Raw genomic sequence first — 26,394 nt, forward strand, 5'->3', positions numbered from 1 at the left:
AGAGGGAAGGGTTGATAAAGCTACCGCTATCCAGCCCCCTCCCAGGAGGGTGGTTCTCAAAATGTGGACCCCATCCCAGACTTGCTGAGTCAGAATCTCCAGAATTAATCCAGAATTAATGTCCAGAACCAGCATATTTAACAACCTCCCAGGTAACTTGGGAGATCTCTGCCTTCCTGCCTTGTGGAACACAGTTTGAAAATCACTCACTGCTACAATTAGTTTAATAGTCAACATAACACAGAGAGGAAATTAGATCTCTATGGGCAACACTGTGTGGAAACAGAATGACCAAAAGCTGCAGTCACAGTGAACAATTAAAGGGCAACCACCACAGGTGGTCCTGGGGTCCAGAGCAGGAGTGTCCCTGCCCAACCGAGACCAAACCCAGGCCAGAATGACCTCTGGTCGCTTTTGCTTTGTTGAGCTATGAGGTGAATAGTCATATAGGAAAAAACAGGGGCTTTTTACTTCCAAATTCCTTTCTTTATGAAATAAACTTCTTTAAAAATTGTAGCTTATTGAAACACTTTAGTTCTTACTGAAAACCTCTTACCATGGAAGCGTGACATTTAAAGAGAAATATATTAGTCAAAGAATGTAATTAATAAAAGGCGTTCTTTCTGAAGTTGACACCAGTGATTTCATTGATCAGCACCATAAGCTAACATCAATCAACAAAGGGACATGGGTAGCATTCCAATCAGAGGACAGAAAGGAGGAGTTTGGAGGAAGTGTGTGGTATAAAATCAAATATATGTAGAATAAACTAATACCTATGCTCTCAAAAAACAAAACAAAACAAAATTAGCCCTCATAAGCCAAACCACTGCAAGAAGGCAATATTGTTGTTAAAATTGCTTTTACATGAACCGTTTATGTTTTCAATGTTTTCTGACTTCTTGTATTGCTTTTCCTGTATGTAGGGATTTCACAATTTTGGATATAAAAACAAAGCAATGTTTGACTATACTTTTAATACCCTAAAAAAACCCAGAATGCCCAAGAAGGGAATAAATAGATTTAAAAATATGTATTTCCAAAGAATATATAGTGGCATATGGGAAAGTTCTTTATTAATTTAATTTTTTTAAAGAAAAGCAGAGATATGAAACTATGTTTCAGTATAATGAGCTTGATCCCAATTTTGTAAACATATGAACATCTGTATTTATTTGAGATGTATTAAAAAAAAAACTGGAGTGAAATATACCTAAAATTTTAACAGTTAACTTTACTCTGGGTATTAAGAGTATATTATTTTCTACTTTATACATTTTTGTTTCAAAATTGTCTACAATAAATGTGTATTCATTTTATAATTAATATATTTTTAAGTGACCAAGTTTCCATTCTCTCAAAATAATTCTAGGATCTTTTTCTATTTATTCATGCATGATTCATGTCCCTTTTAGCACTACCACCCCCAACCCATTTGAAAATATCCTTCAAGCACAAAGACATTGACCTCAAACTTCAACAAAGATCACTGAAGCTTTAAAATTCTATTCTAGGCATCTCTAGGTGCCATATATTGGCGCATTTATTTCATATATAAACAAGTTATAGGGTAATAAGAAATTTTATTATTTTTATCATATCAGGCAGAACCTGATGTGTCTGCCATTTTGCAATTCACATTCTGTTGTACTAATTTTAGGCTTTAGAGGATATTTCAAATAGTAACAACTGAGACTTCACCTGTTGGAGAGTTATAGCTTGAGGATTTAAATCATGCATACATCCTGTTCCTAATTAAGGAGGAAGATTGTCATATGTCATTGGAGACAACATAACAGACAGCTGCTTCTACCACGCCAGCCCTTGCATCTGTCAAAATATTGCTTAGAAATACTTGTGAGGATAAGACAAGGATAAAGATACTCATGAGGCTGAGGATAATCACCAAACACACATGTACAAGACAAAAAAACTTGCTACATAAGATCTTTATTCTCAAGTTATTCCAGTAGCACATATAGCAAAGAGAGGGTTTGGGATTCACAAGGGACAATGGAAAGGGAATTCAAGCTCCAGAGTTGTTATATATAGGAGAGAGCTGGGGGCAGTAATCTCACTGATACAGAAGAAAGGTACCTGGTCCTGAAGCTGCAGTCAAACAGTCTTTGGTTCAAGTGCCAATTATCCCACTTATTACCTTTGTGACCACTGATGAATCACGCAACTTCTTTGATCTCATTTGCTTCGTTTGTGAAAGGAGAATGAAAATATCAAATGGATAGGATGACTGTGAGAATTACATGAAGAAATATATGCAAATTATTTAGGTCATAATACGTCTTTGGGTTCCCCAGTAAATGCCCATTCATTTCTGGTCCATCTCTGTGGAAGAAATTAAAGCATTTGGTTGTTGTCCGGAATTGGGTTCCATTGGCTCAGGAAGGGCAGTGTTGCTCCCAAGGTAGCACAAGGCCCTGACAGCAAAAGAGCAAAAGTCAAGCCTGAACCTTCTAACACTATGTTCTCCAACTATGGGTCATGATACATTAGTGGGATATACAACAACTTAGTGTGTTGTGACTAACATTTTTTAAGTGAAATGGAATGGACCGCATTAGAGCTGCTCAAATGTGGTAAGGGTAAATTTCATGGAACTCTTATTTTGGCTTCATATATGTGTGCATGTTCACGTATACATACTTCATTTTTACTGTGGATCAAGGTCAAAAATTTTTGAAAACTACTTCTATAGAGAAAGCCGGGTTCCAAAGTCCCACCTCAAAGGCTCATGTCACACTGATTCAGAGTTTGAAAGAAGCGAGATAGGAACTAATTAGGAAGAGTGTGAGGGCAGGATTGCTGGAACAAGCCTGAAGTATCCACAATTCCTATACTTATCAATGGTTATGTAGTGAGCCAGGCTTAACATGGGCATAGCAGATCCTAGATACTAGACGGATTTGGTTCCCAGGATGCTGGGGGTTAGCAGCTTCCTTCACATTCCCCAGGAAAACCACTGATCCCCTCTACTGGGGCACCTGGGTTTTGTTTACCTTTTGCTCTGTGGTACGCCTCACCTACGACCAGTTTTCTTACTTCCCTCCTTCCACGCACAACTCTTGGGGCTGAGCTCTGTTCTCATCCTTCCCCACATCACCTCACTCGGTGCTCTGTGGACTCAAGGGCCCCTCGTTACATTCTACGGCCAGTCCCCACACTCTCCCTCCCCATCACATCCCAGCATCTGGCCCCAAGTGGAACTGATAGCCCACAGCTCAACTCAGAAAATCAGAACAGATGAAACCCTTCTCCAACATGAAGACCTTCAAATATTTGTCACCTCTTTAAATTTGATTAAATTAACTTGTATGTCTTCATCTAATCACCAGAACAGACCAGAGAGATGCAGCATCACCAGGAACCTCTTCCTAGGGCCCTGGTGCCAGAATGTTGCCCCCACCAGCAGGCAGGAGTCCTTCTGTTTGTCGTACCTCCCAGCTTATATTTGCCCACAAGGATCTCATGTACCATTATCAGGGGTCTTGCTGAGGTCCCAACAGCCTGGGTGTACCACTGTCCTGTGGGGCATTATCCTGATGCCATTGCAGGTTACCAGAATGCCGAAAATACTACCAGGAGGTCATAGGATGGTTTGTTGAAAATCCATTTGTAACACATAGTGAGAAAGAAGGGAAAAGAGACCAGGATGAGTTAACACACTTAAGATAGGGTGCAGCCAGGGTGGAAGGACCTCACTGCTTGAATCCTGGGTTAGCAGTGTTCATTTGTCTTCTCTCTCTCTCTCTCTCTCTCTCTCACACACACACACACACACACACATGTCTTTCCTACTGATGCCATAGTTACAAAGATCAAAATTGAGATTTGAGCAAGGGGGCCCAAGGATGGAAGTTGCCCTGGGCCCATCACACATTGGCTCCATTGGAGAAACAAAGGGACAAGTACCTCTGACCACAGCTATAGCTCACCAGTTAGCTGATGACCAGCCCTGGGTTTATGTGTGTTTCTTGGGCAGAGGATACATGGGGCTAGAATGGCTATGTGAATTAGGACCTCATTAATATTATGTGCTCATTTAGTAACCTGAATACTTTATGCCTTTTTTTATATTTAGTATCTCATATATCCCATATACATTTATATGACTGAATATTTAATACCCAGGACCTCATGAATATCAGATATCTTTTGGTCACTTTACGCCTTCCCATCTATGTTTAACACATATGTCCTACTTACTAACTGCTTGCCTATATCTAACACACCTTAAAATGTTTCACCTATATTTTACAAATTTCTTCATCTTCTATAATAGAATTGACTTATTTCAAAAGCAAGTGCACATTACACCACTTTGCTCTGATTGCCAGTTTTGTAGGCAATTCATTTAAGGAAAGTTAAATTTCCTTCCATTTAGAAGGAAATTCATTTAAGCCAACCTAATTGACCTATATTGACATGCGGACTCAGCCTGGCCTCCAGAGCAGGCTGGCTGGGTTTAAACCACTACGAGCCACGTGAGTTTAGTCAAGTCACTTCTCTCCCTGTTTTTCAGTTTCCTCAGATGTAAAACAGGGATGATAAAAGTATCTACTGCACACAGCTATGGTGAAGATTAAATGAAACCATCTAAGCAAAGTAATTAGAGCAGTGCCTGGCACACGATAAATGCGATGTAAGTGATACTGTTATAATTTTCCATAGACTCCTCAGGCAGGTGCCTGGGAACACCTCTTTTTCATCTAAGCCATCATCTAGACTGAATGCCATCTCTAGGTCTGGAATTACTTCCATCCCCTTTGGGAAGGTTAGGATGGTGCTTATCTTATTCCAGATTATGTTGACAAGGCAAAGCAAATGTAAACGTGACATGATTGCAACACAACGAGGTCAGCCCAACGCCTAGAGTACTACAATCTCCAGTTCACTTCCCCAACTGTCTCAAAATCACAATTTCCCACTTTTAACTCACAATTCCTATTCTCTGTAGAACCAATTTCAGCGATTTATCTGGCTACGGTTTTCTCTCTTCTCTGGCCCTGCTCAGTGTAAAGCTCTACATCTGTTAGCTACCCTCTGAACAAATGCAATCTGCCCCTCCGTCCATTCTTCACACTTAGCCAGGAATGCATCATCCTGGTGTCTTAAACCACAGCTCGCACATCCAAATTCTATTTGTCAATACCATCTGCATAGCCAGCCACCTCCCTCTAAGACCTTCCCCTATCGTGCAAAGGCAGAAATGATGAATAATGATCATAGCGACCATTTGCCAAATATCTGCTATGCGCCAGGGAGTGTGTTTAGGGCTTTCCACTGATCTCTAATCCTGGTACCATAGGCACTATTGTTAGCACCCACCGGCTTTCGTGTGAAGTGCCTCCCAGAAACCCAGAGACAGGAGAAACCAATACATAATAGATCAGAAATGTGCTGTCACCTTAAATAACCAAAAAGTGAAGAATCTTGCATTCATTGATCAAAACCAGATGGAATGTGTCAAATTATCTAAAGAAAGACTGTGTCACAAAAACTCTAGAAAGAAGTCAGTCATTAGTTGGTGGACCTAAGAATCATTCTCAACTCCTGCTCCCTCATCACTTTCCACTATACAGGATGGAAAAGCCAAATACTTGCCTTCCCAGCCTGCTTTGCAACTGGAGGGGTGGGGTCATATAACACAATTCTGGCCAGGAAGAAATAAGTGGGAGTCTTCTGGGGATGACACAGCAGTTTTTGCTTTCATAATAAAAGGGACAGGTAAGGATGACGCCACCCCTGCCTTCACCTCTTACTGCCTTGAATGAGAGATGTAATGCTTGCAGCCAGAAAAGACATGACATTTAGATTCAGACAGATCTGTACTCAAATCTGTTTCCTCACTTACTGGAGGTGTGGCATTGGGTACATTCCTTAACATGCCTCATCTGTAAAATGGGTTTAATAATACCTGTAGATGTTCCAGTGATAAGGGAATGATGCACCACAATGGTCAGATGTTCAGTCCTCAGCTGGTACATATAGTTTCCAAGTGGCAGCTCCATGGGATTGCCAATTATCATCAGAAGGCACTCTCCACTGTTGCTACTCTCTGGGTGCTTCATCCTTTGCTGATTTCCTTGGCCCCGTCCATGTCTCTGAAAAAATCCATTCATTAAACTTTCTCCAGGGGCTTCCCTGGTGGCGCAGTGGTTGAGAGTCCGCCTACCGATGCAGGGGACACGGGTTCGTGCCCTGGTCCGGGAAGATCCCACATGCCAGGGAGCGGCTGGGCCCGTGAGCCATGGCCGCTGAGCCTGTGCGTCCGGAGCCTGTGCTCCGCAACGGGAGAGGCCACAGCAGCGAGAGGCCCACATACCGCAAAAAAAAAAACCCGAAACAAAACAACAACAAAAAAATCTCTCTCCAAGTGACCATTTCAGTGTACCGTGTGTTTCCTGCCACAGTCCCAACTGACGCAATCACTGATGGAGTATGCTTGCTGTGCAGACTTCCCTCCAACAAAGAGGAGCCAGCCCAACCAAGTCTCAGAGGCCCCTTTGATCTAAAGGCCCCCGAGCCAAGCCTTCCTTCCCTTCATATCTGCTGTTGACCCCTAAGTTACCAAGAAAGGATCCTGGCCCTGGCCTCCCTGCTGTAACATCAGTACCTGCCTCAGGGACACACACACACACACACACACACACACAGCCATACCACCCCAACCAAAGAAGAAGAAATAGCATCCAGGCAGCGTCAATAGCTGGATTAAATTTTCAGAGGAATAAAGAAAAATCAGGAAGGACCAAAACACTTTAAACTCCATCTAGTTTCATGCTATATCCCTAAAGCCTACTACAACACAGTGAGTGAGCTCAAGAAATGAATGTGCCTCTTCCCACATCCCCACCCCAGGCCTGGGAGAAGGAAAAGCAGGGGTACAGGGCAAAGCCTCCCTTATAACTCTGCTGGAGAGAGAAGAAGGCCAGCAACGATTAGGTAATCTCAGTAGTCCGGAACTACTTTCCTGTTACATATCATGCACACACCCTCCACTAATTCTGATCACGTTATCAAAATCTTCAGTTCCCTTGTTTCCATTTGGCATTACGTCTCTTATTTTATCCTGGATTCCTTCAAGGATCCTGACACACTGAGGTGTTGAGAAGCAACTTTCCTTAAGCTTGGTGGCCAACTTCCATTCATCATTCAATATAAACATTAACACAGCAGAGTCCCAGCTCCTGCTGAATCATGCCCTCTGTCTCCACACTTTTGGTAGCCTTGGGCTCCCAAGAGAGCTTTTGCTCCTGGCTCCCCTTGCTAAGTGGCTTGTTGGGCTGCCTGGGCATTCTGGGCTTCTGGGTGTAGGCAGCTCAGCACCACCTACACCATTCTATCCCTACTCCTGTTATCTTGGGACAAGCCTTTGCTGCTGCCAGGACAGTCGCTTGCTATTGCCAGCAATTCATCAGCAATCAGCAGCAATTAGCAGCAGCCTGAGTTAACACACATTAGAAACCACTCAGCAAACTCAGAAAGGAAAACCTCTGAGGATTTTAGAGAACGGCTGACCTCTTCCCATCCTCCAGCTGCAGAAGGCTTACACCCATCTCTCCAGAACTCTAAAGAGGCTGCCGATGTACACTAGGTCTTGTAAACCCAGAAGAGGCTATACCTTCTTTGGGGTCTGCAACATCTCTTTCCAGAGCTCCCACCTTGAAATAGGGTTTGGCTAGATGGCAAGCAACTAGCTTCATGCTGTCCTGTGATGAAGGCTCAGAAGTCATTCACCTTGAGCTCCTTCCATCAGCAAAGTGGCACCAAGGGATGAATCTTAACACCTTCATTATTCCATCTAAGCCACCAATTGGCGGTGCACACCAGCCAATGCCCAGATGTCAAAGTATTAAAAGACAAGACACAGCCATCAGTATGGAACTGCCAGTCATCTCTTGGAGAAAACCGCTCAGCATTAAACAAACATTTACTGAGCCTCTCCTACGTTCCAGGCACAGTGCAGGCACTGGTATTCAGAGCTGAGGAGTTCACAGCCTGGAAAGATAGAGTGAGATCTAGGTAGATAGTTACCATACAGTGTGATAAACCATGGTAGCAAGAGGCATTGGGTGCTGGGGAAGCCTATAAGAGGACACAAGAAAGCCTTCCTGAGAAGTTGATGCTCGAACAGAGCCTTAAAGAACAAATAGGACTTAGCAGGGCAAAGACGGCAGGGGGCACATCACGCACAGATGCTCTGATCCTGGGGCATTTGGGGAGCTGCACTGGTAGGTCAGGGGATGGGATGGGCACAATGCGGCAAGAGATGAGACTGAAGGAGGAGGGTCAGTGGAGGCAAAACTTAAGAGTTTCTTGATGAATTCCAAGGTTCTTTCAACCACTACCTCTATTTTCTAAAAATAGAGCCATGAAGGAATGGAATTTTAGAAAAGAAGAGAACTTGGACATCAACTAATGTCACCAAGTAAGCTAAGGCCCAGGAAGTTCAAATTAGGATGGGAGGCAGCACACGGAGATGATGGGATGCCAGTAGATCACATAAGACTTTACAGTTCACCAAGCTCTTTCATCATCACAGATCAAGAACAGAGGGAAACGCAAACAAGTCAAAGGACCTAATCTATAAGCATGCCTCAACGACTGCCTGGCCTTGGGTCTTCAGTAAATCCTTCTATGGCTCTGGATCTGACTTTCACATCTACAGGAGGAAGAGGCAGGATCACTAGTGCTCTTTCCGGTTCCGACATTCCTTGTTTCTAGAATCTGATACTACAGAGCCTTTACTGTCAAGTTGGAAAAAGGTAACTTCTCCTATGAAGACCTACAGTTGTAATTTTCTGAAGGTTTTCAGGGTGGCTCTAACTCATATTTCTAATCATAATCCATTTCCCATTTAAATCAACTGGTCGTGCTTAACCTAGCATCACCCTTATTGAAACTGTCTGCAATTAAACCTCCAAACGAGGTACCTCTGTAATCTCTAGAAAGCCCTCTGATCCCAAAGAAGTCATTGTCTCACTCCAAACTGACACTCTTTCATGATATGCAACCAAAGGCCCCAAAGGATAGCTTGCTTTCTTTTCTTGTTTAAATTTGGGCACTGAAAATCTACAGGGACATTTCATAATAAGGAAATGAATGTATCACACCTCTGCCTTCCTTGTCATTTATTATTACAGACATTTGCAGGACAGCAGGCTCACATTACTTTGGATCCATCCAGGCCTGCTGGTAATTCTCATTATGAGGCGAGGAGCACAGCCCGAGAGGCCCTTCATTTATCACGAGTGGAACAACGTGGATGTCACCGCAAGGACTGAAGATGCAGGAGGGACCAACTCAGCCCAAGCCAAAGGATTCCTCAGCAGCGGTGACCATGCTTCATGCAAACAACCTGAGAAACAAGAGAAAAGAAAAAACAGAAAATGTAAACTTCCTAACTTTTCAACAGTGGAGTTTTCTGTTTTTTGTTTTTTAAATCAGGGTTACGTGCTTCTAGGCACTGTGCTCTAGTGTAGGATCCGAACATGAAAAAACTCAGCCCTGCCCTCAAGGAGCTTACAATCAAACAGGGGAGATGGAAGAGTGAAAATAGAAGTTGCAAGAGATAGGTACCACGAAACCAGAAGTTGAGTTCAGAGAGGAGAGAAATCCCAGCACCCTGGGTGGGCAGTGACACCTGCAACAAACAGGGCAGGGGCAGGACTTAGGCAGGAAGTGGGTGTGCAGCATCTGCTTCCCAGGTCGCCAGGGGCCACCTCCCTCTCACCCTGCACTCTCCTTCACTTAATTATTTCCCTCACAGTTCTCATACCCCCTGAATTTCCTTCCTTCCTTCTTCCCTTCATTCTCTTGTTGACAGTGTGTCTCCCCCACTAGAAGGCAAGCATCACGAGAGCAGGACTTCACCTTGTTCTCTTCAGTGCCCAGAACAGCGCCTGGCATGGAACTGGTGCTCAGTCAATGTGTGAAGGCAGGAAGGCAAGGCAGGCAGGCAGGACATGAGGGAAGAAGGGAGGGAGAGAGGGGGGCAGGGAGGGCAGATACCATTCACAGAAATGGATTCATGTCCCTACTCATCTCTGCCTTGCATCCTATTGAGATTTTAAAGACTGCTGTGGATTACTTCCACCGAGAGATCTGCCCTGATGCCCTCAGCTCACCTAATTCTTAACCTGGCCCTAAATTCTTTTACAGTCTGGCTTACTCCCCACCACGCATCCCACAAAACTGCATGATCACTTGCACATGCTGTTCCCTGTGCCAGGAATATCATCCCTTCGTTACACCTTTACGTGCCAGATAAACGCCCGCTCATTCTTCACAAGTAAAGGTGGCAATTTAGTGATATCTAACAAAATGTTAAATACGCACCCCTTCTGACCCATCAGTCCACTTTTGTAAATGGACCCTTGGGTTTTCTCACACAGGGCAAATGTCACCTCTTCTGCGAAGTTCTCTCTGAACTCTGAAGCTGGCCCCTGGCTCCCCTGTGACCCAGTAGCACACAGAGCATCCCTTTCATATATCACGTATCCTGCAGCGTGTAACTATCATTTACAAGTTGTTCTCCTGATACTGAACCTGAGCTCTTCACGAAACTTAACATTCTTGTGAGGAGACAGACAAACATGTAAGTAAGAGACCAAATAAATGCATAAACACATACTTTCAGATAAGGGCTGAAAATAAACAGGATAATGCAATCTCCAAGCAAAGAATGAGAATCTCCCTTTTCTAACTTATTGTGCACTTACTGTGTGTGTATTATGATTGTCATGTTTTCAAATGTAAATTCTCCTCTAAGGGTCTGTACTGTGAGTGCATTTTGATATTCTACGGGATGTTGCAGGCAACTGGGTCCTGTCTGCCCAAGTATGCTGTAAGATTATAACAGCAGAGACCATATCCTGTACATCTTTTCCTGCCCCCTGGCACCTAACATAGCAGGATTTCAATTACCCTCTGGTTGATTAGTCATAAAAGTAACTTAAAGCACAGGTGCTACTGATGAGTCTGAAGCGTCATCTTTGAATTAAATGTTCAAACACATGGAGACGGATGAACCCCAAAATGTAATGTTCACTATCAACCTGACAGAGATCTGTGCCTGGCCCCTGACCAGTTCAGATTTAAAAAAAACAAAAACAAAAAAAACCCTCTAAGGCTATAGATCAGTATAATTCTAACAGGTAACCTGAATTTATTGTCTTTAAAGTGAATTTATGACTTATGAGAATCTTTATTTTGAAGGAGTATAGAAACTTATAGGAAGTGACTCATGTGCAGCCCCTAATTTCTATACCCTCTAGTTCCTGTTTTATAGCAGCCTCATAAGAGAATAATTGCTATCATTAGACGTATGTTTGTAAAAGAAAACAATAATGCTTATTTAGAAATTCCTTCAGAATGCCAGGGAATGTTGCAGGAAATTGATATTACTGAATGAGTAAGATTTGGGGTGTCTTTTGCAGTAACAAATCTAAAATACCTATTTAAGAGAAAAATTACTTTCTCAGTCTTAACCTATAATATTCATACAAAAACATGCAGTAATTGTTCTTTTAATTATTTTCCTGTTTGGCTTTTTCTCTTTTGGTTTTCTAATGGGCAAACAATGTAGTCAGTGAAGAAAAAGGAAATTCTTTTCAGAACAAATAGGAGGGTAAAGAGAGGCTCTATATTGTTTGTACATTTAAGATGGGAACATTTCCTACACGAGGAAGAGAGTAGATGTGAGCTAGTTTTCAATGGAAAAACATCACAGTGACTGAAATGTTTACTTTTTATTGTTGTTATGCACACCAAACTCCACAGGGTTCTTTTGTTGTTTAAAAATGAGGTATCAAAATTGTTACGATGATAATTTTCTCCACATTGAACTATAGATTCAACACAATGACAATTATGATCCCATAAGAATTTTTAGTGAAAATTGAGAAGTTTATTCTAAAACATATATGAAAATGTGAAGGACTTAGGAGATCCTAGACCTTCTTGAAGAAAAAGCAGAAGAAGAAGGAGGAAGAATGGGAGGAGAAGGAGGGGGAGGGGGAGGAGGAAGAGAATCATACATGTAGTTAATAAAAGTGAATAGGCAGGGCTTCCCTGGTGGCACAGTGGTTGAGAGTCCGCCTGCCGCTGCAGAGGACGCGGGTTCGTGCCCCGGTCAGGGAAGATCCCACGTGCTGTACGGAGCAGATGGGCCCGTGAGCCATGGCCGCTGAGCCTGCGCATCCGGAGCCCGTGCTCCGCAACGGGAGAGGCCGCAACAATGAGAGGCCCGCGTACCGCAAAAAAATAAATAAATAAATAAAAATTTAAAAAATGAATAGGCATTAGGAGTTTGGGATTAATATACACACACTACTGTATAGCACAGGGAACTATACTCAATATTTTGTAATAACCTCTAAGGGAAAATAATCTGAAAAAGATATTTCTGAATCACTTTGCTGTACACCTGAAACTAACACAACATTGTAGATCAACTATACTTCAATTTAGAAAAAATGAATAGGCAAGTCACAGATTGGGAAAAATCATCACCATATATATTATTATCATATCACCATATATATATTATTACTACCAGATGGGCAAAATTTTTTAATTTGTTTAAAAAACATTTAAAAATTAATATATATTTTCAAGAATGTGGCTCATTGGAAACTCATACATTGCTGACAGAAGTATAAATTTCCAACGACAGTTGATTCTCATTTGTTTCAGTAGTTATATTGAATTAGCAAATATTGAACCATTGCTCCTAGGAAAAATAAAGGGTTAGTTCCCTGCTAGTCTCTAGTCACAATATTTTTGTCAACCAATCAACACATAACCTGGTTTTATGTGTATTTCTATTCAAAGACACCTTATTTAACGTATACTGTTGATTCATTAATATTGAACTCATAGCCAACAGTACTATAACTCATACCTAAAGGAAACATCCAACACACATCTCTGTAAGGCACATCCTGCAGACAGTTCCTACTATGTGACTCTGCCCTTTTGGTCATAGCTGATTGGATCATTTGTGGACACCTGACTGAAGCTGGGCCAATCAGAATCTACCCCTCAAGAATTTAAACTGAGAGCCATAGTGCAGAAGCATTGGCAGCTGTAATATTAATGGCGAATTCTCAAGTGAAGGTTGAGCTGTAGAGGTTCCCAGAACTGCCCTGCTTAGCACCCCCTTCCTGAATACTAGTTTTTCAGGTTTTCCTAGAATTCCATGAGGTTTCTTCTCACGAATCTATGTTCCACAAGTTGTAACTAAGACACAGTCATTTATTCATTCAACAAAATTTTCAAGCATCTACTACGCACCAGGCACATAGCTGGAAACTTACAGGGTGGACCCAGATGTCAAGACAACTAACTACACAAATAAGTATATAGTTACTGGCTGTGAAAAGTGCCACAGCAGAAAAGCACGGGTGCTCTTAGGGAATTACTTTTGTCACAAATGAGATAACGTATGTAAAGCACTTAGTACAAGGCTTGGCCCCTAATAGGCTCTCGGTGTACTATATTCTTTGGCCAAATTCTCTCTAAATAATTGTCCTGGCACAATGTCTTCCTGGGTGAGGCTGGCCCATATCCTGCCAAGCTGTTCTAATTGGCTGCTAGTTTACTCCTTGCCTTTACTTTCTGATGCCAACGTATTAGTCCCAAAACACCACTTTGATTATACTGCCTGGTTGTATCCCATGCCAAAGAGTTTGGACTCTTTCCTGTAAGCCCGCTGTGAGGTCTCAGATGGGAGAAATGTAGGTAAGCAGGATTCTTGGTCACCTGTCTCCCTACTCCAAAGGAAAATAAAAATGCTGCTACTACGAGGGAAAAAAGGAAGTACGGGGCGTCAAGCAGGCCACTGCTGCGCTCGTTATTTCTACTGAGTTAATTAAGTTATCCAGTTGTCCAAATAAGTTTTGACCAAGAGGGAGGTGAGGAGGGAAGGAGACAGCAGCTCTGAGGTAGGCCCTTCATCCTTCGGCACTGGAGAGAAGTCTTTGATTGCTCAGAACAGACTGCTGCAGGGATGGTCAGTTCAATAAAAAACGTTCAGCCACCTGCTCTGCCTTCCGCCCCAGAGCCCCAGTGGATATCTGGGTGCCAGAGACATTCTCTTTGAGGGGTCCCACCAGGTGCTACTCTGCCATCTCTTCTCTCCTCCTCCTTCTCTTTCTTTGCTTTATTCTCCCATTCTAAAGCATTTTGTGGCATTTAATATGGCTACACAAGATAACAGTCAAATGTAGGAGAACCTAGCTTGTTTACAATAGGACTTACACCTTCAGGAAATAGGGTTTATTCCTGGAAAGGATAATTAAGGCATAAGAGCTTTATTTTATGAATCATACCATCCTGTGTGGAAGCAAAGTGTACCTTATGAAAAACTCATTACTGTTCATAAAACCAAATCCAAATCTGCTCCTAACGGAGTAGTGAGTTTGACGGAACACACTCCTCTCTCCAGGGAGATGCTATGATACCCATTAAATGGCAAATTTGAAATGACCTAAGACTTAGAAAAATTGCTTATAAACTAGCACTTAAATGTAAACTCCTTGACTGTCAGCTATTCTTCTCCCCTCAGTTCTTAAATATAAGTTAAAAGAGATCCTTAGAGAAAGTTCAGCAGATAGGGCAGAATGAAAGCAATATTTTCTACCTCCATAGTGGCTTCTGTCAACCCAATCACTTCAATAGGAGTTGAGCTCCTCTCACTCTGAGTCCAGGAATTTCTGCTTTCCTCCTTACCACGAAGCGGAATTCTGTCAGGGACAGAGGCCACCTGTCCATGGCATTAGTGGCTTTGGATCCCAGTTACCTGGTCTGCCTCCCTCCCATCACTGACCCTTAAATTCTAGCATCGCTTTCTCAGGAGGACAAATGGAAAGGAGCTAATTCAGAGTTTCTCAAAGATGTTTTCTGGGGATGATAGTTTCAAAAGCCATTATGCAAAAGCTCTGGGGGCCTGAGAGAATAAAGTAGAAGCACTTTAGAAAGGATGAATGCTATTCAGAACAGACTTTAGAATGAACCCATATCTTTAAAACTGACGGCAAGAACCACTCACTTAACAAACACTTACTGAGCCGGGAACTTCACTTGGAGCTAAGTATTCAAAGATTAATATCAGGTAGTATTTGCCCTTAAGGAACTCAGAGTCTAATAGAAAGATAGCCACTTTAAGTACTTTCAGGAACAATACAAGTTTATGCAATATTGAAAAGTGTATTTGCTGTTTTGATGGCCAGCATCCATTCCCCCTTCTGATATCAGCACCAAATTTTGCCTCCCCCATTGGAGGCAAGCTGGGTGGAATAACTCAGTCATCGTATTCTGCCCAAGACCCAAACTAAGTCAACTGGACACCAACCACTGAGAATTATATAAAGGTGCTATGGAAATACAGGGAAGGATTCATAACTCTGCCAGGAAAGATCAGGGAGGACCTCTTGAAGTAAGTGATAGTAGGTTTGAGTCATGATAGCCAATTAAGAGTTAGAGGAACAGGGTCAAAAATACTTTCTAGGAGCATTATATGTAAAAGAAAAGAGACATAGCAAACAAAAAACACAAAAAAAAGAACAGCAAATTTGGAGACCAGATAGGAGCCAGGTATGACTGGAGTAGAGGTTGAACAGGCATGTAAATTTTATTCCGATAAAAAGTTTGAAAACAATATTGGTGTTCAGGCCTCACCCCACACCTACTGAGTCAGAATCTTTGGGACTGGGACCAGGCATTGGACTTATATAAAAGTTCCCCAGATAATTCTCACTGTAGTTGGAAAACAAGCACTCCAGGAAATAGAAGGCAAACACCTTACCTGCAGAGCAAACCCTTCACGGACAGGTCCCAGACTTCACTTTCTATTTATTTTTCCATCTCTTGTCCCTCTGACGTTTTTGTGCCAAAAATACTAAACTTCTTGCAGATCTTCAAACATACCATGCCTCCTTGACCATTTTACACGGGCTCATCCTTCCAGCAGGGTTACCTTCTTCCTGGCTGGACATCTGAAAAGTTGTCATTCTTCATAGCCCAGCTGGAGGTCTAGCTTCCCCAGAGAGCATCCTCTGACTCCACAGCAGGTAGAGGACTTTCTTGCCCCACATTCCCCAGCACCTTCTCCCTCTGGTCCAGGGGGGTAACCATCTTACTGCTTTACAACAGTTTCCTTTTTTTTTTTCTAACAACTTTATTGGAGTATAATTGCTTTACAATGGTGTGTTAGTTTCTGCTTTATAACAAAATGAATCAGCTATACATGTACATATATCCCCATATCTCCTCCCTCTTGCATCTCCCTCCCACCCTCCCTATCCCACCCCTCTAGGCGGTCACAAAGCACTGAGCAGATCTCCTGTGCTATGCAGCTGCTTCCCACTAGCTATCTATTTTACATTTGGTAGTGTATATATGTCCATGCCACTCTCTCACTTTATCACAGCTTCCCCTTCCCCTTCCCCATATCCTCAAGTCCATTCTCTACGTGTGCGTCTTTATTCCTGTCCTGCCTCTACGTTCTTCAGAACCTTTTTTTTTGGTTTTTTTAATATTCCATATGTATGTGTTAGCATACGGTATTTGTTTTTCTCTCTCTGACTTACTTCACCCTGTATGACACACTCTAGATCCATCCACCTCACTACAAATAACTCAATTTCGTTTCTTCTTATGGCTGAGTAATATTCCATTGTATATATGTACCACATCTTCTTTATCCATTCATCTGTCAATGGACACTTAGGTTGCTTCCATGTCCTGGCTATTGTAAATAGAGCTGCAATGAACATTGTGGTACATGACTCTTTTTGAATTATGGTTTTCTCAGGGTATATGCCCAGTAGTGGGATTGCTGGGCCATATGGTAGTTCTATTTGTAGTTTTTTAAGGAACCTCCATACTGTTCTCCATAGTGGCTGTATCAATTTACATTCCCACCAGCAGTGCAAGAGGGTTCCCTTTTCTCCACACCCTCTCCAGCATTTATTGTTTGTAGATTTTTTGATGATGGTCATCCTGACAGGTGTGAGGTGATACCTCATTGTAGTTTTGATTTGGATTTCTCTAATGATTACTGACGTTGAGCGTCCTTTCATGAGATTGTTGGCAATCTGTATATCTTCTTTGGAGAAATGTCTATTTAGATCTTCTGCCCATTTTTGGATTGGGTTGTTTGTTTGTTGTTATTGAGCTGCATGAGCTGTCTGCATATTATGGAGATTAATCCTTTGTCAATTGCTTCATTAGCAAATATTTTCTCCCATTCTGAGGGCTGGCTTTTCATCTTGTTTATGGTTTCCATTGCTGTGCAAAAGCTTTTCAGTTTCATTAGGTCTCATTTGTTTATTTTTGGTTTTATTCCCATTTCTCTAGGAGGTGGGTCAAAAAGGATCTTGCTGTGATTTATGTCAGAGAGTGTTCTGCCTATGTTTTCCTCTAAGAGTTTTATAGTGTCTGGCCTTACATTTATGTCTTTAATTCATTTCAAGTTTATTTTTGTGTATGGTGTTACGGAGTGTTCTAATTTCACCTTTTACATGTAGCTGTCCAGTTTTCCAAGCACCACTTATTGAAGAGGCTGTCTTTTCTCCATTGTATATTCTTGTCTCCTTTATCAAAGATAAGGTGACCATATGTGTGTGGGGTTACCTCTGGGCTTTCCATCCTGTTCCATTGATCTATATTTCTGTTTTTGTGCCAGTACCGTACTGTCCTGATTACTGTAGCTTTGTAGTAGACTCTGAAGTCAGGGAGCCTGATTCCTCCAGCTCCATTTTTCTTTCTCAAGATTGCTTTGGCTATTCAGGGCCTTTTGTGTTTCCATACAAATTAGGAAATGTTTTGTTCTAGTTTTGTGAAAAAATGCCATTGGTAGTTTGATAGGGATTGCACTGAATCTGTAGATTGCTTTGGGTAGCATAGTCATTTTCACAATGTTGATTCTTCCAATTCAAGAACATGGTACATCTCTCCATCTGTTTGTATCATCTTTAATTTCTTTCATCAGTATCTTATAGTTTTCTGCATACAGGTCTTTTGTCTCCTTAGGTAGGTTTATTCCTAGGTATTTTATTCTTTTCGTTGCAGTGGTAAATGGTAGTGTTTCCTTAATTTCTCTTTCAGATTTTTCATCATTGGTGTATAGGAATGCAAGAGATTTCTGTGCATTAATTTTGTATCCTGCTACTTTACCAGATTCACTGATTAGCTCTAGTAGTTTTCTGGTAGCATCTTTGGGATTCTCTAGGTATAGTATCATGTCGTCTGCAAACAGTTATGCTTTTAAGTCTTCTTTTCCAATTTGGATTCCTTTTATTTCTTTTTCTTCTCTGATCACTGTGGCTAAAACTTCCAAAACCATGTTGGATAATAGTAGTGAGAGTGGGCAACCTTGTCTTGTTCCTGATCTTAGTGGAAATTATTTCAGTTTTTCACCATTGAGAACAGTGTTGGCTGTGGGTTTGTCATATATGGCCTTTATTATGTTGAGGTAAGTTCCCTCTATGCCTACTTTCTGGAAACTTTTTATCATTAATGGTGTTGAATTTTGTCAAAAGCTTTTTATGCATCTATTGAGATGATCATATGGTTTTTATCCTTCAATTTATTAATATGGTCTATCACATTGATTAATTTGTGTATATTGAAGAATCCTTGCATTCCTGGGAAACCTCACTTGACCATGGTGTATGATCCTTTCAATGTGCTGTTGGATTCTGTTTGCTAGTATTTTGTTGAGGATTTTTGCATCTATGTTCATCAGTGATATTGGTCTGTAGTTTTCTTTTTTTGTAACATCTTTGTCTGATTTTGGTATCAGGTTGATGGCGGCCTTGTAGAATGAGTTTGGGAGTGTTCCTCCCTCTGCTATAGTTTGAGTTTGAGAAGGATAGGTGTTAGCTCTTCTCTAAATGTTTGATAGAATTTGCCTGGGAATCCACCTGGTCCTGGGCTTCTGTTTGTTGGAAGATTATTAGTCACAGTCTCAATTTCAGTGCTTGTGATTCATCTGTTTATATTTTCTATTTCTTCCTGGTTCAGTCTCGGGGGGTTGTGCTTTTCTAAGAATTTGTCCATTTCTTCCAGGTTGTCCATTTTATTGGCATATAGTTGCTTGTAGTAATCTCTCATGATCCTTTGTATTTCTGCAGTGTCACTTGTTACTTCTCCTTTTTCATTTCTATTTCTGTTGATTTGAGTATTCTCCCTTTTTTTCTTGATGAGTCTGGCTGACGGTTTATCAATTTTTTTTATCTTCTCAAAGAACCAGCTTTTAGTTTTATTGATCTTAGCTATTGTTTCCTTCATTTCTTTCTCATTTATTTCTGATCTTATCTTTATGATTTCTTTCCTCTGCTCACTTCGGGGGTTTTCTGTTCTTCTTTCTCTAATTGCTTTAGGTGTAAGGTTAGGTTGTTTATTTAAGATGTTTCTTGTTTCTTGAGGTAGGATTGTATTGCTGTAAAGTTCCCTCTTAGAACTGCTTTTGCTGCATCCCATAGGTTTTGGGTCATCGTGTTTTCATTGTCATTTGTTTCTAGGTATTTTTTGATTTCCTCTTTGATTTCTTCAGGGATCTCTTGGTTATTAAGTAGTGTATTGTTTAGCCTCCATGTGTTTGTATTTTTTACAGATTTTTTCCTGTAATTGACATCTCGTCTCATAGCACTGTGGTCGGAAAAGATACTTGATACAATTTCAATTTTCTTAAATTTACCAAGGCTTGATTTGTGACCCAAGATATGATCTGATCTATCCTGGAGAATGTTCCACGAGCACTTGAGAAGAAAGTGTATTCTGTTGTTTTTGGATGGAATGTCCTATAAATAGCAATTAAGTCCATCTTGTTTAATGTATCATTTATAGCTTGTGTTTCCTTATTTATTTTCATTTTGGATGATCTGTCCATTGGCGAAAGTGGGGTGTTAAAGTCCCCTACTATGAGTGTGTTACTGTCAATTTCCCCTTTTGTGCCTGTTAGCACTTGCGTTATGTGTTGAGGGGCTCCTATGTTGGGTGCATAAATATTTACAATTGTTATATCTTCTTCTTGGATTGATCCCTTGATCATTATGTAGTGACCTTCTTTGTCTCTTGTAATACTCTTTATTTTAAAGTTTATTTTGTCTGATATGATACTTGCTACTCCAGCTTTCTTCTGATTTCCATTTGCATGGACTATCTTTTTCCATCCCCTCACTTTCAGTCTGTATGTGTCCCTAGGTCTGAAATGCGTCTCTTGTAGACAGCATATATACAGGTCTTGTTTTTGTATCGATTCAGCCAGTCTATGTATTTTGGTTGGAGCATTTAATCCATTTACATTTAAGGTAATTATCGATATGCATGTTCCTATTACCATTTTCTTAATTGTTTTGGGTTTGTTATTGTAGGTCTTTTCCTTCTCTTGTGTTTCCTACCTAGAGACATTCCTTTAGCATTTGTTGTAAAGTTGGTTTCATGGTGCTGAATTCTCTTAACTTTTGCTTGTCTGTAAAGGCTTTAGTTTCTCTGTCAAATCTGAATGAGATCCTTGCTGGGTAGAGTAATCTTGGTTGTAGGTTTTTCCCTTTCATCACTTTAAATATGTCCTGCCACTCCCTTCTGGCTTGCAGAGTTTCTGCTGAGAGATCAGCTGTTAACCTTATGGGGATTCCCTTGTATGTTATTTGTTGCTTTTCCCTTGCTGCTTTTAATATTATTTCTTTGTATTTAATTTTTGATAGTTTGATTAATATGTGTCTTGGCATGTTTCTCCTTGGATTTATCCTGTATGGGACTCTCTGTGCTTCCTGGGCTTGATTGACTATTTCCTTTCCCATATTAGGGAAGTTTTCAACTATAATCTCTTCAAATATTTTCTCAGTCCCTTTCTTTTTCTCTTCTTCTTCTGGGACCCCTATAATTCAAATGTTGGTGCATTTAATGTTGTCCCAGAGGTCTCTGAGACTGTCCTCAATTCTTTTCATTCTTTTTTCTTTATTCTGCTCTGTGGTAGTTATTTCCATTATTTTATCTTCCAGGTCACTTATCCGTTCTTTTGCCTCAGTTATTCTGCTATTGATTCCTTCTAGAGAATTTTTAATTTCATTTATTGTGTTGTTCATCATTGTTTGTTTGCTCTTTTGTTCTTCTAGGTCCTTGTTAAACGTTTCTTGTATTTTCTCCATTCTGTTTCCAAGATTTTGGATCATCTTTACTATAATTACTCTGAATTCTTTTTCAGGTAGACTGCCTATTTCCTCTTCATTTGTTTGGTCTGGTAGGTTTTTACCTTGCTCCTTCATCCGTTGTGTGTTTCTCTGTCTTCTCATTTTGCTTAACTTACTGTGTTTGGGGTCTCCTTTTTGCAGGCTGCAGGTTCATAGTCCCCGTTGTTTTTGGTGTCTGCCCCCACTGGCTAAGGTTGGTTCAGTGGGTTGTGCAGGCTTCCTGGTGGAGGCAACTGGTGCCTGTGTTCTGGTGGATGAGGCGGGATCTTGTCTTTCTGGTGGGCAGGGCTGTGTCTGGTGGTGTGTTTTGGGGTGTCTGTGACCTTATTATGATTTTAGGCAGCCTCTCTGCTAATGGGTGGGGTTGTGTTCCTGTCTTGCTAGTTGTTTGGCATGGGGTGTCCAGCACTGGAAGTTGCTGATCATTGAGTGGAGCTGGGTCTTCACATTGAGACAGAGATCTCTGGGAGAGCTCTCGCCAGTTGATATTATGTGGGGCCAGGAGGTCTCTGGTGGTCCAGTGTTCTGAACTCAGCTCTCCCACCTCAGAGGCTCAGGCCTGACACCCAGCCAAGCACCAAGACCCTGCCAGCCACACGGCTCAGAAGGAAAGGGAGAAAAGAAAGAAAGAAATAAAATAAAGTAAAATAAAATAAAGTTATTAAAGTAAAACAATTTAAAAATATTATTAAAATTTATAAATACAAAAAGTAATAAAAAAAAAAGAAGAGAGCAACCAAACCAATAAACAAATGCACCAATGATAATAAGCACTAAAAACTAAACTAAGATAAAGATATAAATCAGAAACTAGTCAGTCGCATACAGCAAACCCCAAGTCTACAGTTGCTCCCAAAGTCCACCTCCTCAATTTTGGGATGATTTGTTGTCTATTCAGGTATTCCACAGATGCAGCGTACATCAAGTTGATTGCGGGGAGTTAATCCGCTGCTTCTGAGGCTGCTGGGAGAGATTTCCCTTTCTCGTCTTTGTTCTCACAGCTCCCGGGGTTCAGCTTTGGATCTGGCCCCGCCTCTGCGTGTAGGTCGCCCTCTGGCATCTGTTCTTCTCCCAGACAGGAAGGGGTTAAAGGAGTGGCTGATTAGGGGTCTCTGGCTCACTCAGGCCAGTGGGAGGGAGGGTACAGAATGCGGGGCGAGCCTGAGGCGGCAGAGGCCAGCGTGACGTTGCAACAGCCTGAGGTGTGCCGTGCGTTCTCCCAGGGAAGTTGTCCCTGGATCACGGGACCCTGGCAGTGGCGGGCTGCACAGGCTCCTGTGAGGGGAGCTGTGGATAGTGACCTGTGCTTGCACACAGGATTCTTAGTGGCTGCAGTAGCCGCATTAGCGTTTCATGCCCGTCTCTGGTGCCCACGCTGATAGCCGCAACTCACGCCTGTCTCTGAAGCTCATTTAGGCAGTGCTCTGAATCCCCTCTCCTCGCACACCCCAAAACAGTGGTCTCTTGCCTCTTAGGCAGGTCCAGACATTTTCCCGGATTCCCTCCGGGTTAGCTGTGGCTCACTAGCCCCCTTCAGGCTGTGTTCATGCAGCCAAATCCAGTCCTCTCTCTGGGGTCTGACCTCCGATAACCAAGCCTCAGCTCCCAGCCCCCACCTGCCCCGGTGGGTGAGCAGACAAGCCTCTTGGGCTGGTGAGTGCTCGTCAGCACTGATCCCCTGTGTGGGAATCTCTCCGCTTTGCCCTCTGCACCCCTGTTGCTCCACTCTCCTCTGTGGCTCCGAAGCTTTCCCCACACCTACCCCACCCCATTCCCTGTCTCCACCAGTGAACGGGCTTCCTAGTGTGTGGAAAGTTTTCCTCCTTCACAGCTCCCTCCCAGAGGTGCAGGTCCCGTCCCTATTCTTTTGTCTCTGTTTTTTCTTTTTTCTTTTGCCCTACTCAGGTACGTGGGGAGTTTCTTGCCTTTTGGGAAGTCTGAGGTCTTCTGCCAGCATTCAGTAGGTGTTCTGTAGGAGTTGTTCCACATGTAGATGTATTTCTGATGTGTTTGTGGGGAGGAAGGTGATCTCCACATCTTTCTCCTCCGCCATCTTGAAGGTCCTCTAGACAATATATTTTAAGAATTCAGTCTGCTCTCATCTCCTCCTTATAGCTGTCATTATCTTTTCTATCCCTGGAGATTTATTCTTTCTTTCAACAAATATTTATTAAGAACCTACTTTGTCTAGGTGCTGGGATACAGCAGTAAATTTTAAAACAAAAACAAAAAAACCCAATAATCTCTGCCCTCACAAAGTTATATTCAGTGTGAGAGACAGGTAACAGAAAAACAAAACAATAAATAAATATAATTCTAGACAACAAGTGCTATGAAGGAAATAATCAGGGTGTTAGGTTATAGAACTTTTCGATTAAGCAAGCTCAGTAGAACCAGAAAGAAGAATCTATCTGGAGCCCTGCTGACTTTAAGTGGCCAGGAGAAGGGCTTTCCATCCCTCCCCTGGGACTGACAACCCTCTCTAAAAGATAACAAACTGTTAGGAAGCAAGGGATTCTGATAGAAGTGCTCAATCCAGGAAGTACTTTTGTACCCAGCAGACCTCTATACAGGCCTAGGGAAACTCCTTCTACTCTCTCAGACAGCACTGGCAGGATTCTGTGACAGCTACAGGCACCAGATAAACCAAGCAGATCAAAATAGTACCACAGGGCTTCCCTGGTGGTGCAGTGGTTGAGAATCTGCCTGCCAATGCAGGGGACACGGGTTTGAGCTCTGGTCCGGGAAGATCCCACATGCCGCAGAGCAACTGGGCTCATGAGCCACAACTACTGAGCCTGCGCGTCTGGAGCCTGTGCTCCACAACAAGAAAGGCCGCGATAGTGAGAGGCCCACGCACCGCGATGAAGAGTGGCCCCCACTTGCCACAACTAGAGAAAGCCCTCGCACAGATACGAAGATCCAACACAGCCAAAAATAAATGTACATAAGTAAATTTTAAAAAAATAGTACCACAAAGGCTCTGAAATTAAAATGACATTGAAACCAGTTTCCAAAGTAGGCCAGGACTTACATATTAAACCTAAACAGGGTGACTGTCTTTTAAAATTAAATATTAAATAAGATCCAGAGTCTTCTGACATTCATGATATTCAAGATACAATGAAAATCACCTATCATATTAAGAAATAAGAAAATCAAAATTTGAATGAGAAAGACAACAGATACCAACACCTAGATGAATCAGATGTTGGAATTATCTGGCAAGGATTTTGAAGCAGCCATCATAAGAATGCTTCAACAAGCAATTAAAAATGCTCTTGAAATAAATAAAAAATATAAAATCTCAGCAAAGAATCTCAGCAAAGAAACAGAAGGTTATAAGAAAGAACCAAATGTCAATTATAGATCTGACAAATACAATAACCAAAATGAAAAAAACTCACTGGATGGATTCAACAGTAGAGTGGAGATTTCAGGATAGAATCAGTTTGCATAGAATTAACTCAGCATGAACAACAGAGAGAAAATAGGCTGAAAAAAAATGAAGAGACTCAGGGACTCACGGGGTAGCAACAAAAGATCCAACATTAGTATCACTGGAGTCCTATAAGAGAAGAAATAGAGTGGCTAAAAGAGTATTCCAAGAAATAATGGCTAAAACCTTCCCAAATTTGGTAAAAAGTAAACATAAAAAATAAACCCACAGATACAAGAAACTGAGTGAATTTTAAATCGCCTAAACCAAAGAAACCTATACCAAACACATCATAATAAACTTCTGAAAACAAAGAAAAAATCTGGAAAGCAGCCAGAGAGAAATGACATTACCCATAGTATGAAAACAAATTTGAATGATAGCAAATTTCTCAGATTTCTCACCTGAAACTATGGTGGCAAGAAGCAAGTAGAACATTTTTCAAGAGCTTGAGGGGGAGAAAACACTGTCAACCATGAAATTATATCTGGCAAAACTACCCTTCAGGAATGAGGGGGAAATAAACACATTCCCAGATGAAAGAAAACTAAAATGATTTGTTGCTGGCAGACCTACCCTTAAAGAACAGCTAAAGAAAATTTTTCAAAAAGAAAGAAAATGGTAAAAAGAAGGAAACTTGTAGCCTCAGGAAGGAAGAAAGAACAACAGAAAGAGTAGAAGTAATGAGCAAATACAATAGGCCACCCTTCTCCTTGTGAGTTTTCTGAATTATATCTGATGTTTGAAACAAAAATGATAACACTATCTGATACTCAAGACAATGATATTTAAAACTTGAAAAAGGGATCTAAATGAAGGTAGGTTTTCCTCACTTCACTCAAAGTAGTAAAATGCTGATACCATTAGACTGTGATAAGTCACATGGGTATATTGAAATACCCGTAGCAACTACTGTGAAAATGATAGAAAATGATACGCACAAAAACACTATTAGCTGACAAGTTCATCATTTGTACAAATTCACTGAGCCTGGTTCTAAAAAACACAATGTTTTACGTTTAATACTTGACAATTTAAGAAAAATGGGTGTTTGACTCAACCAGAAATTGTTATTATAGCCTGTCAACAATATATAAATTACTAGATGGCCTGCTTGATATTTTTCTCCTGAGATGTGTTTAAGAGGATTTTCTTTATCTCATACTGAACTTTACGATACTCACTTTCTTGGTAACATAGATGAAATTACCATATATTCAACAGACAAGATAAGATTAGCAGGAAAGTATATTTTTAAAAATCCCCCCAAAAAGGTTGGTCCCTTTATTAGGACAATATTAACCACTGAGGTTAAAAAAATAAATTTCTAGCTCAGAGAGGGTTACTTTAGAGAGAGAAGTCAGGACAGGTCTCTCCTTAAAGACAATGCTGGAGAAGATCCTAGGATAATGAATTCCAGGTAGAATGAGTACCTTCCTTACGCAAAGATTCTCAAGCAGAAAAGAGCTTGGGTTTGTTCAAGTATTCTACTAAGTCTAGCTCATTCATGTGTGCACCTTCTCTTATAGTTTTTATTCCCTATAACACATGGGTTCTTTTCTCCATAAAAGTTTTATTAACACTTGTTAGATGGAGAAATAACCAAACAATAACAAAATCAGAAAAAATGGGGAAGTTACTAAGGTCCCAGTAAAGTCAGAGTAAATGAGGCCTGAAGTTGTCTTGTACCCATCTTCTGCATCTCTTTGCAAGTGACTCCACGGAGGCATCTATCTT

At 41.3% G+C, this 26,394-nt stretch overlaps 1 long non-coding RNA gene across 1 annotated transcript in view; it reads right to left on the reverse strand.

Annotated features, from left to right (window-relative positions):
- Positions 1-5,882: 5,882 nt before the first annotated feature.
- LOC115854970 (uncharacterized) overlaps positions 5,883-26,394 on the reverse strand; it is a 93,883-nt gene continuing 73,371 nt past the window's right edge. The window contains exons 2-3 of the long non-coding RNA XR_009559652.1: positions 9,132-9,376; positions 5,883-6,119 (exon numbers count right to left, since the gene is read on the reverse strand). This is a non-coding gene — a long non-coding RNA (uncharacterized lncRNA). The remainder of the gene's footprint in view (positions 6,120-9,131; positions 9,377-26,394) is intronic.

Source organism: Globicephala melas, chromosome 17, assembly GCF_963455315.2.
Source record: "Globicephala melas chromosome 17, mGloMel1.2, whole genome shotgun sequence".
Taxonomy (NCBI): Eukaryota; Metazoa; Chordata; class Mammalia; order Artiodactyla; family Delphinidae; genus Globicephala; species Globicephala melas.